Below are 12,725 nucleotides of genomic sequence, written 5' to 3'. Positions count from 1 at the left end.
TTATACACTGATTTTTGACATGTTTATTAACCCTTGTATTGTTGTCAAGTGTCAATTGGATTGGAAACCTGTTTGAAATTTAAACTGTCCAACAGGGTAATGTCACGTGGCAAAGTTTAAACTAAAGTGTATACACCATAGTGTAGATGTAGCAAGGTTCTTACCAATTCAACTTTGATATTTGTACACTAATTTTTGAGACATTGTTTGACACTTGTATTATTGTCAAGTGTCAATTTGGTTGGAAAACAATTTGAAATTTAAACTGTCCAACAGGGTAATTTCATGTGGCAAAGTGTAAACTAAAGTGTATACCATAGTGTACATTTCGTAAGTTTCTTATCGATTGAACATTGCTATTCGTATACTAATTTTTGACATGTTGTTTGACACTTACATTGTTGTCAAGTGTCAATTGGATGAGAAAACTGTTTGAAATTTAAACTGTCCAACAAGGTAATGTCACGTGATAAAGTGTAAACTAAAGTGTGTACACTATAGTGTACATGTAGCAAGGTCCTTACCAATTGAACATTGCTATTTGTACCCTAATTTTTGAAATGTTGTTTGACACTTACAATATTGTCAAGTGTCAATTGCGTGGGAAAACTATTTGAAATTTAAATCGTCCAAACAGTCCAACAGGGTAATGTCACGTGGCAAAGTGTAAACTAAAGTGCGCACCATAGTACATGTAGCAAGGTTCTTACCGACAGAACTTTGCTATTTGTACACTGATATTTCTCACGTTGTTTGACACTTGCATTGTTGTCAAGAGTCAATTGGATGGTAACACTGTTTGAAATTTATGCTATCTAAAAGGGTAATGTCACATGGCAATGTGTAAACTAAAGTGCACACCATAGTGTACATGTAGCAAGGTTCTCACTGATTGAACTTTGCTATTTGTACATTGATATTTTACACGTCGCTTGAAACTTGCATTGTTGTCAAGTGTCAATTGGATGGGAAAACTATCTAAAATTTAAACTGTCCAACATGGTAATGTCATGTGGGAAAGTGTAAACTAAAGTGTACACCATAGTGTACATATAGTGCTTTCTTTACCGATTGAACTTTGCTATTTGTACACTGATTTTTGACACATTGTTTGACACTTGCAATGTTGTCAAGTATTAAGTCGATGGGAAAACTATTTGAAATTTAAACTGTCCAGCAGGGTAATGTCATGTGGGAAAGTGTAAACTAAAGTGTACTTCAAAATGTACATGTAGCGCGGTCCTTATCGACTGAACTTTTCTATTTGTACAATGATTTTTGACACGTTGTTTGACACTTGCATTATTGTTAAGCATCAATTAGATGGAAAAACTATTTGAAATTTAAACTTTCCAACCGGTTAATGTCACGTGGCAAAGTGAAAACTAAAGTGTACATCATAGTGTTAGCAAGGTTCTTACCGATTAAATTTTACAATTTGTACATTGATTTTTGACGCGTTGTTTGACACTTGCATTGTTGTCAAGTGTCAATTGGATGGAAAAACTGTTTGAAATTTAAACTATCCAAGAGGGATATGTCTCGTGGAAAAGTGTAAAATAAAGTGTAGATCGTAGTGTACATGAAGCAATGTTCTTACCTATTGAACTTTTCTATTTGTACACTGATTTTTGACACGTTGCTTGACACTTGCATTTTGTCAAGTGTTAATTGGATTGGAAAACTATTTGAAATTTAAACTATCCAACTGGGCAATGTCACGTGGCAAAGTTTAAACTAAAGTGTGTACACCATAGTGTACATGTAGCAAGGTTTTTACCGATTGAACTTTGCTTTTTGTACACTAATTTTTGAGACGTTGTTTGACACTAGCATAATTGTCAAGTCTCAATTGGGTTGGAAAACTGTTTGAAATTTAAACTGTTAGAAAATACCTTAGCTCCTTTCAGTTGATCTAACAGATCCTCGATCCTCGAGAGTGGGTATTATTCTTGATGGTTAATCGATTTATCTCCCTATAATCGATCCACATCCTCATGCTTCCATCTTTCTTCTTTACAAACAACACCGACACACTCCATAGAGATACGCTTGGTCGTATGAAGCCCATATCTAGGAGTTCTTGCAACTGCTTCTTTAATTCTTGTAGTTCCTTTGGGGCCATTCGGTATGGGGCCTTAGATACTGGTTCCGCCTCGGGAATTAGGTCTATGGTGAATTCCACTTGTCTATCGGGTGGAATACCAGATAGATCTTCTGAAAACACATCTATGAATTTCCGTACTACTGGTACATCTTCAACCCTTATCGTCTCTTATTTTCCTCCTTAGATACTTACTAGATATCGTTGACATGTTTCTTTTCTCAACATCTTTTGAGCTTGTAAAGCCAATACTAGTCGAATAATGGGTTTCGTCTTCATTCCAAGGAACGAAAATGGTTCCTCTCCTGGTTTCTGAAATGATACTTCCATTTCCTTACATCGGATGGTGGTGTAATTACAACCTAACCAATCCATGCCTAGTATTACATCAAAATCCTTCATTTCTATTAGGTATAGGTTTGCTTCCATTGGTTTTCCCTCAACTTCGATACTTACTGACTTGGCTATTCTATCAGTATTCAAAGGGTTGCCCGAAGGAATACTAACTTCTAATGTACCTTCCAACTTATCACAGGTAATACTAGATTTAGCCATAAAAGTTGTTGAAGCAAAGGAGTGTGTAGCTCCTGAATCAAACAATACATAAGCAGGTGTATTGGCTATCAGTAGAGTACTTGCTATGACATTAGAGTTTTCCTCTGCATCCTGTTGAGTCACTGCAAAAACTCGTGCTTTTCCTTTCTGGTCCTGGTCGCTGTTATCATCCTTCTTCTGGGTATGTGTGGGACAATCCCTAATGATATGTCCTGGCTTGCCACATCGAAAATAGACATTTTCCCTTGTAAGCACTCGCTACGATGTGTCCTTCCACACTTAGAACAGGGCGCAACAACCGGCACAATGCTTTTGCTGGCATTGGCTCTGCCATTAGCTTTCTTGTTCGGCCACTTGCCTTTTCCCTTGTCCTGGCCATTCCATTTCCTCTTTCCCATGTTACCATTATTCGGTTGATTGAACAGTTGACCACGTTGTTCGGTGCTAGTCTTCTGGTACCAAATAGCATGAGCTCTTTCCAGCATTTCACGGTATGTGGTGAAGCGATGGGACATATGTATCATGCTTATATCTGAGTTCAGCCCTTGTTTAAACCTTCGTACCTTCTTATCCTCCGTATCCACCAGATGTGGAGCATACCTTGAAAGTTGATCAAACTTCCTCTCATACTCAGTCAGGGACATAGTCTTTTGCTTGAGTTGGAGGAATTCACTTTCTTTATGATCCCTCAAGGACTGGGGAAAGTACTTGTCCATTACTTCCCAAGTCAATTCTGCTTGTTGCTCAGGGGTCCTTGTCCTTGACATTGAGTCCCACCAGTGACTTGCATCACCGGAGAACATGAACTCAGTACACTAGACTTTCTGAGCGTCCGTGCACCCTATCAATCAGAATATACGCTCCAACTTGCGAAGCCACTCCTCGGCTGCAAGTGGATTAGCTGCTCCGTTGAAGGTAGGGGGCTTGTACCTTTGAAATTGCTCGACCACTGAAGCATGGTTTGGAACATTAGGAGCTAGTGGTAGGGGTTGAGCTTGGTTCGGGTTTTGCCTGCCTAGGTCTTGAACCGCTCGGAGGAGGTCTCTTATCAAGTTTTGGTTTGCGCAGGCCATTTCCTCTAGACAAAACATATGGTTGTTATTAGTTTCATTCTTCGAATACTAAAGCAAAGAAGATAGTATTTTATTTCTTGACATAAGGGAAGCTATTACAAGGATTTAAATCTAATCCCTATAAGTTCTACGGATCTTCTTTGGTGGAGCTTCATCTTCGGAGGAGTCTTCCGCCTTAGGTCCGGACTCTATGTCCACCTCAACCTGCAGCTCAAGCTCAAGATTATTCTCTAAATCATCCTCGAGTTCTTCTTCGGGATCTTCTTCCTCAGCCAAAGGTTCCTCCTCAGGCTCCTTATGGATTACATCATCCCACAAATCAATCAGGGCATGGCAATACCTCTCAAACTCAAATAGGTTTGGGTTACCTTCTAACATCTCATCTCTAACCGTGACTCCCATATCTCCCCATTGAGGTGGGAGGGAGTGTGTGAGGTTATTTATTGCCTCGATATGCATGATCTTCATTCCAGTATTAACCACCGTCATGCATCTCTCATAAATGTCATACACATGTTTGCTAAGCGATCGGGTCGGATTATTTACATAGTTTTCATATGAATGAATAGCAATTCTACGGTTCAATGCTTCTCTATATGCCCTAGCCGTTCTATGAGACATATCTGTTGCATTTTCACATACATCATACTTTTTCTTTGCTTAAAGAAAACGTGCAAATATTTAAACTCTCATATCATGCAATTCCCTTTAAGCCCTTAGCTTTTGCCCAAGTCCATTACATATCTTTAAATAACACATCTCTAAATCATATCAAAGCATCATAACATAAACATAATCATTAACTTTAAACATGAACATACCTGGGTCATAGGATGAGATTGATGGATGGATGCACGATGCCATGAAATACCTTAAACTTTTCATTTTCCTTCTGTTTTTAAAAAAAAACATACTTGGTCTATAGAACTGGCTAAATCTCGCTCTGATACCACACTGTAATGCCCCGACCCCTAGTGGACCGGAATGCTACTTACTTTACTTAGCTTAACCGGTGGTTTAGTAACAAGTGTATACATTTTAGCGGAAGCTTACATCTTTGGATAATAATTTAAATAACAGTACTTCAAATACTTTAAACAAAAACACTGAATCATTTTACAAAACAACAAAATGTAATTTATTTGAAGAAAACATAACTTGTTCTCGCATTCTGCGTTATTCAAAACTTTAAAGAAATAACATTGGAAAACATTTCACAAAAATAAATCCAAATCACTTATTCACCGAATTTCCATGGGCTCGTTGCATCACTCTCCATCTTCTCTTCCATCCATGCCCGAGGTAGAATTCCTTCAATCTATAGAGATGGGATTAAACCCGTGAGTTGAAAAACTCAACAGGTGTCATAGGTGCATCCGTGATCAAGCTATACCTTTCAAAATATTAACTTCATAACTTTTCATGCATGTCGTACCTGGATGCATCATTTGACATGAAGGGGTATGTCGTACCCGAGGGCACCATTTGACATACGAACATTTCTTCAACATAGAGGGATATGCCGTACCAGAGTACCATTTGACATACAACCATTAACATAGAGGGATATGCCGTACCAGAGTACCATTTGACATACAAACATTAACATGAATCGAAACTTATAACTTAACACGATTAAACACATTGCACCTCTACCTACCTTGATTGATTCTTTTGAAACTTTGAAAACTTGGATTGAAAACTTCGATGAAACTTGGACGTTGAAAGAAATGCACTCCTTGGATGTTTGAAAATCGTTGAGAATCGATGCTTGAAGACACTCCTTGATAGCACCCAAAACTTCTATGAAAAATGCTTGAAAACACTTCTTAAACTTCTAGGAAAAATAGTTTTCCTCCCTCTCTTTTTCTCTCTTGGAAACTCTTTCTTAAGTATGTAAAAGCTCTTGCTTTTGGTGTGAGAAAAAACGAGTGAAATGAGGTCTCTATTTATAGGTAAATATTCCATAACTTAAAGCAAATGAAGGGTCAAATTTCATTCAAGAGGGAAAACATGGGTGCCATATAAGTTTGAGGTTAAATGCTTCAATTTAGTGGGATTTAAATTGCCAAAAACGTGGGTGGCCCTTTGGGAAAACAATTGATGAAAATAAATATTTAAATTCTAGAGAGAAATGAGAATTTTCGTTTCAGGCAGTTTCGGTCGACCGGTTGTAGTCCGGTTGATACTGCACAACCTTCAGTATTTCTATCATCACTTCTTCTCCCGATATCCGATTGAGGTAATTCAAAGTGCATTGGAAAGCTAACTGAAAGAGATACAACTTTTATCGAGATACGATTTTCCAAATCGAATGTTTCCTATGTCGTAAATGGGTCTCAAATGAGACTAAAAATCTAAAGTATACTTTAGTCATCCAATATTCATGTCTTAGTGACACTAAGGTGTCTAGAATTATTTGAGGTTCTACAATGTACATGTAGTAAGGTCCTTATCGATTGAACTTTGTTATTTGTACACTAATTTTTAACACGTAGTTTGATAGTTGCATGGTTGTCAAGTGTTAATTGAATGGGAAAACTGTTTTAAATTTAAGCTGTCCAACAGGGTTATGTCACGTGGCAAAGTGTAAACTAAAGTGTGTACACTACAGTATACATGTAGCAAGGTTCACACCGATTGAACTTTGCTATTTGTACACTGATTTTGGACACGTTGTTTGACACATGAATTGTTGTCTAGTGTCAATTGGATGGAAAAACTGTTTCAAATTTAAACTGTCCAACAGGGTAATGTCACGAGGCAAGGTTGAAATTGAAGTGTGTACACCATAGTGTACATGTAAGAAGGTTCTTACCGATTGAACAATACTATTTGTACATTGATTTTTGAAACGTTGTTTGACACTTGTATTATTGTCAAGTATTAATTACGTGGGAAAACTGTTGGAAATTTAAATTGTCCAAACTGTCCAACAGGGTAATGTCACGTGGCAAAGTGTAAACTAAAGTGCACACCATAGTGTACATATAGCAAGGTTCTTACCGATTGAACATTGCTATTTGTACATTGATTTTTTACACGTTGTTTGACACTTGAATTGTTATCAAGTGTCAATTGGACGGGAAAACTGTTTGAAATTTAAACTATCTAATAGGGTAATATCACATGGCAATGTGTAAACTAAAGTGCACACCATAGTGTACATGTAGCAAGGTTCTCACCGATTGAACTTTGCTATTTGTACATTGATTTTTGACGCGCCATTTGAAACTTGCATTGTTGTCTATCAATTGGATGGGAAATTATTTGAAATTTAAACTTTCCAACATGGTAATGTCATTTGGGAAAGTGTAAACTAAAGTGTACACCTTAGCGTACATGTAGTGCAGTCCTTACCAATTAAACTTTTCTATTTGTACACTGATTTTTGACACATTGTTTGACACTTGCATTATTGTCAAGTGTCAATTGGATTGAAAAATTGTTTGAAATTTAAACTGTCTGGCAGGGTAATGTCATGTGGGAAAGTGTAAATTAAAGTGTACACAAAAGTGTACATGTAGCATGGTCCTCATCGACTGAACTTTGCTATTTGAACACTAATTTTTGACACGTTGTTTGACACTTGCATTGTTGTTAAGTATCAATTAGATGGAGAAACTATTTGAAATTTAAACTGTCCAACCGGTTAACATCACGTGGCACAGTGAAAACTAAAGTGTACGTCATAGTGTCAGCAAGGTTCTTACCGATTAAATTTTGCAATTGGTACACTGATTTTTGACATGAAGTTTGACACTTGCATTGTTGTCAAGTGTCAATTGGATGGGAAAACTATTTGAAATTTAAACTATCCAACAGGGATATGTGTCGTGGCAAAGTGTACACTGTAGTGTACATGAAGCAAGGTTCTTACCGATTGAACATTGCCATTTGTACACTGATTTTTGACACGTTGTTTGACACTTGTATTATTGTCAAGTGCCAATTGGATTGGAAAACTATTTGAAATTTAAACTGTCCAACAGGGTAATGTCACGTGGCAAAGTCTAAACTAAAGTGTACAATGTAGTGTATATGTAGCAAGCTTCTTACCAATTGAACTTTGCTATTTATACACTGATTGTTGACACGTTGATTGACACTTGCATTATTGTCAATTGTTAATTAGATTGGAAAACTATTTGAAATTTAAACTGTCCAATAGGGTAATGTCACATGGCAAAGTATAAACCAAAGTGTGTACACCATAGTGTACATGTGGCAAGGTTCTTACTAATTGAACTTTGCTATTTGTACACTAATTTTTGAGACGTTGTTTGACACTTGCATTATTGTCAAGTGTCAATTGGGTTGGAAAACTGTTTGAAATTTAAACTGTCCAAACTGTCCAATAGGGTAATGTCATGTGGCAAAGTGTAAACTATAGTGTATACCATAGTGTACATGTCGCAAGGTTCTAAGCGATTGAACTTTGCTATTTGTACACTTATTTTTGACACGTTGTTTGACACTTGCATTATTGTCGAGTGTCAAATGGATGGAAAAACTATTTAAAATTTAAACTGTGCAACAGGGTAATGTCACATATCAAAATGTAAACTAAAGTGTACACCATAGTGTACAAGTCGCGATGTTCTTACCGATTGAACTTTGCTATTTGTAAAATGATTCTTGACACGTTGTTTGATACTTGCATTATTGTCAAGTGTTAATTGGATTGGAAAACTGTTTGAAATTTAAACTGTCCAACAGGGTTATGTCACATGGTAAAGTGTAAATTTAAGTGTAAACCATATTGTACACGTAGCAAGGTCCCAACCGATTGAACTTTACTATTTGTACACTGATTTTTGACACGTTGTTTGATACATGCATTGTTTTCAAGTGTCAATTGGATGGGAAAACTGCTTGAAATTTAAACTGTCCAACAGGGTAATATCACGTGGCAAAGTGTAAACTAAAGTGTACACCATAGTGTACATGTAACAACATTCTTCCCAATTGAACTTTGCTATTTGTACACTAATTTTTGACACTAACATTGTTGTCACATGTTAATAGGATTGGAAAACTATTTGAAATTTAAACTGTCCAATAGTGTAATGTCACGTGGCAAAGTGTAAACAAAAGTGTATACCATAGTGTACATGTAGCAAGGTCCTTACCGATTGAACTTTGCTATTTGTACACTGATTTTTGACACGTAGTTTGACACATGCATTGTTGTTAAGAGTCAATTGGATGGGAAAGTAGTTTTAAATTTAAGCTGTCCAATAGGGTTATGTCACGTGGCAAAGTGTAAACTAAAGTGTACATTATAGTATACATGTGGGAAGGTTCTCATCGATTGAACTTTTCTATTTGTACACTGATTTTGGACATGTTGTTTGACACTTGAATTGTTGTCAAGTGTCAATTGGATGGAAAAACTATTTGAAATTTAAACTGTCGAAACTGTCCAATGGGGTAATGTCTTATGACAAACTGTAAACTAAAGTGTATACCATAGTGTACATGTCGCAAGGTTCTTATCGATTGAACTTTGCTATTTTTACATTGATTTTTGACACGTTGTTTGACACTTGGATTGTTCTCAAGTGTCAAATGGATGGTAAAACTATTTGAAATTTAAATTGTCCAACTGGGTAACGTCACGTGGCAAAGTGTAAACTAAAGTGTACACCATATTGTACATGTGGCAGGGTTCTTGTCGATTGAACCTTGCTATTTGTACACTTATTTTTGACACGTTGTTTGATACATGCATTATTCTCAAGTATCAATTGGATGGGAAAACTATTTAAAATTTAAATTGTCCAATAGGGTAATATCACAAGGCAAAGTGTAAACTAAAGTGTACACGTAACAACGTTCTTCCCAATCGAACTTTCCTATTTGTACACTAATTTTTGACACGTTGTTTGACATTAGCATTGTAGTCAAGTGTCAATAGGATGGGAAAACATTTTGAAATTTAAACTGTCCCGTACTATAATGTCACGTGGCAAAGTGTAAACTAAAGTGTATACCATAATGTACATGTAGCAAGGTTCTTACCGATTGAACTTTGCTATTTGTACACTGATTTTTGACAAGTAGCTTGACACTTGCATTGTTGTTAAGAGTCAATTGGATGGAAAAATAGTTTTAAACTTAAGCTGTCCAATAGGGTTATGTCACGTGGCAAAGTGTAAACTAAAATGTGTACACTATAGTATACATGTGGGAAGGTTCTCATCGATTGAACTTTTCTATTTGTACACTGATTTTGGCCACGTTGTTTGACACTTGAATTGTTATCTAGTATTAATTGGATGGAAAAACTATTTGAAATTTAAACTGTCGAACAGGGTAATGTCACGAGGCAAAGTTTAAACTAAAGTGTGTACACCATAGTGTACATGTAACGAGGTTCTTACCGATTGAACTTTGCTGTTTGTACATAGATTTTGACACGTTGTTTGACTCATGCATTGTTAGTTGGTGTCAATTGGATGGGAAAACTATTTAAAATTTAAACTGTCTAACAGGGTAATATCACGAGGCAAAGTGCAAAATAAAGTGTACACTATAGTGTACACGTAGCAACGTCCTTATCGATTGAACTTTGCTATTTGTACACTGATTGTTGACACATTGTTTGATACTTACATTGTTCTCAAGTGTCAATTGGATGGAAAAACTATTTGAAATTTAAATTGTCCAACAGTGTAATGTCACGTGGCAAAGTGTAAACTAAAGTGTACACCATATTGTACATACAGCAAGGTCCTTACCGATTGAACTTTGCTATTTGTGCACAGATTTTTGACACGTTGTTTAACACTTGTATTGTTGTCAAGTGTCAATTGGATGGAAAAATTGTTTGAAATTTAAACTGTCCTACAAGGATATGTCACGTGGCAATGTATAAACTAAAGTGTACACCATATTGTACAAGAAGCAAGGTTCTTACCGATTGAACTTTGCTATTCACGCATTAATTTTTGACACGTTGATGACACTTGCATTGTTGTCTAGTGTCAATTGGATGGAAAAACTATTTGAAATTTAAACTATCCAAACTGTCCAACAGGGTAATGTCATGTGGCAAAGTATAAACTAAAGTGTATAGCATAGTGTACATGTCGCAAGGTTCTTATCGATTGAACTTTGCTATTTGTACATTGATTTTTAACACGTTGTTTGAACTTTGCATTGTTCTCAAGTGTCAAATGGATGGTAAAACTGCTCGAAATTTAATTTGTCCAACTGGGTAACGTCACGTGGCAAAGTGTAAACTAAAGTGTACACCATATTGTACATGTCGCGGGGTTCTTGCCAATTGAACTTTACTATTTGTACACTGATTTTTGACACGTTGTTTGATACATGCATTGTTCTCAAGTGTCAATTGGATGAGAAAACTGTTTGAAATTTAAACTGTCCAATAGTGTAATGTCACATGGCAAAGTGTAAACTAAAGTGTACACAATAGTGTACATGTAACAACATTCTTCCCAATTGAACTTTGCTATTCGTACACTAATTTTTGACACGTTGTTTAACACTGGCATTGTAGTCAAGTGTCAATAGGATGGGAAAATATTTTGAAATTTAAACTGTCCAGTAGTGTAATGTTACGTGGTAAAGTGTAAACTAAAGTGTACACTATAGTGTGCATGTAGCAAGGTCCTTACCGATTGAACTTTGCTACTTGTACACTGATTTTTGACACATTGTTTGACACTTGCATTGTTGTCAAGAGTCAATTGGATGGGAAAACTATTTTAAATTTAAGCTGTCCAACAAGGTTATGTCATGTGGCAAAGTGTAATCTAAAGTGTGTACACCATAGTATACATGTAGCAAGGTTCTCACCCATTGAACTTTGCTATTTGTACACTGATTTTGGATTGTTGTCTAGTGTCAATTGGATGGGAAAACTATTTAAAATTTAAACTATCTAATAATGTAATGTCACGAGGCAAAGTCTAAACTAAAGTGTGTACACCATAGTGTACATGTAGCAAGGTTCTTACCGATTGAACTTTGTTGTTTGTACATCGATTTTTGACACGTTGTTTGACACATGCATTGTTGTTAGGTGTCAATTGGATGGGAAAACTTTTTGAAATTTAAACTGTCCAACAGAGTAATGTCATATGACAAAGTGCAAAATAAAGTGTACACGATAGTGTACATGTCACGAGGTTCTTACCGATTGAACTTTGCTATTTATACACTGATTTTTGACACATTGTTTGACTCTTGCATTGTTGTCAAGTATCAATTGGATTGGAAAACTGTTTGGAAATTACGCTGTCCAGCAGGGTAATGCCACGTGGTAAAGTTTACACCATAGTGTACATGTAGCAAGGTCCTTACCGATTGAACTTTGCTATTTGTACACTGATTTTTGACACGTTGTTTGACACTTGCATTGTTGTCAAGAGTCAATTGGATGGGAAAACTATTTTTAATTTAAGTTGTCCAACAGGGTTATGTCACGTGGCAATGTGTAAACTAAAGTGTCTACACTATAGTATACATTGAGCAAGGTTCTCATTGATTGAACTTTGCTATTTGTACACTGATTTTGGACACGTTGTTTGACACTTGAATTGTTGTCTAGTGTTAGTTGGATGGGAAAACTATTAGAAATTTAAACTGTCGAACAGGGTAATGTCACGAGGTAAAGTTTAAACTAAAGTGTGTACACCATAGTGTACTTGTAGCAAGGTTCTTACCGATTGAACTTTGCTATTTGTAAACCAATTTTTGACACGTTGTTTGACACATGCATTGTTGTTAGGTGTGAATTGGATGGGAACATTGTTTGAAATTTAAACCATCCAACAAGGCAATGTCATGAGGCAAAGTACAAAATAATGTGTACACCATAGTGTACATGTCACGAGATTCTTACCGATTGAACTTTGCTATTTGTACACTGATTTTTGACACGTTGTTTGATGCTTACATTGTTGTCAAGTGTCTATTGGATGGGAAAACTGTTTGGAATTTATGCTATCCAACAGGGTAAT

The sequence above is a fragment of the Olea europaea genome, unplaced genomic scaffold, assembly GCF_002742605.1.
Source record: "Olea europaea var. sylvestris unplaced genomic scaffold, O_europaea_v1 scaffold18, whole genome shotgun sequence".
In the NCBI taxonomy this organism is placed as follows: domain Eukaryota; kingdom Viridiplantae; phylum Streptophyta; class Magnoliopsida; order Lamiales; family Oleaceae; genus Olea; species Olea europaea.
This window is presented reverse-complemented; position numbering follows the sequence as displayed.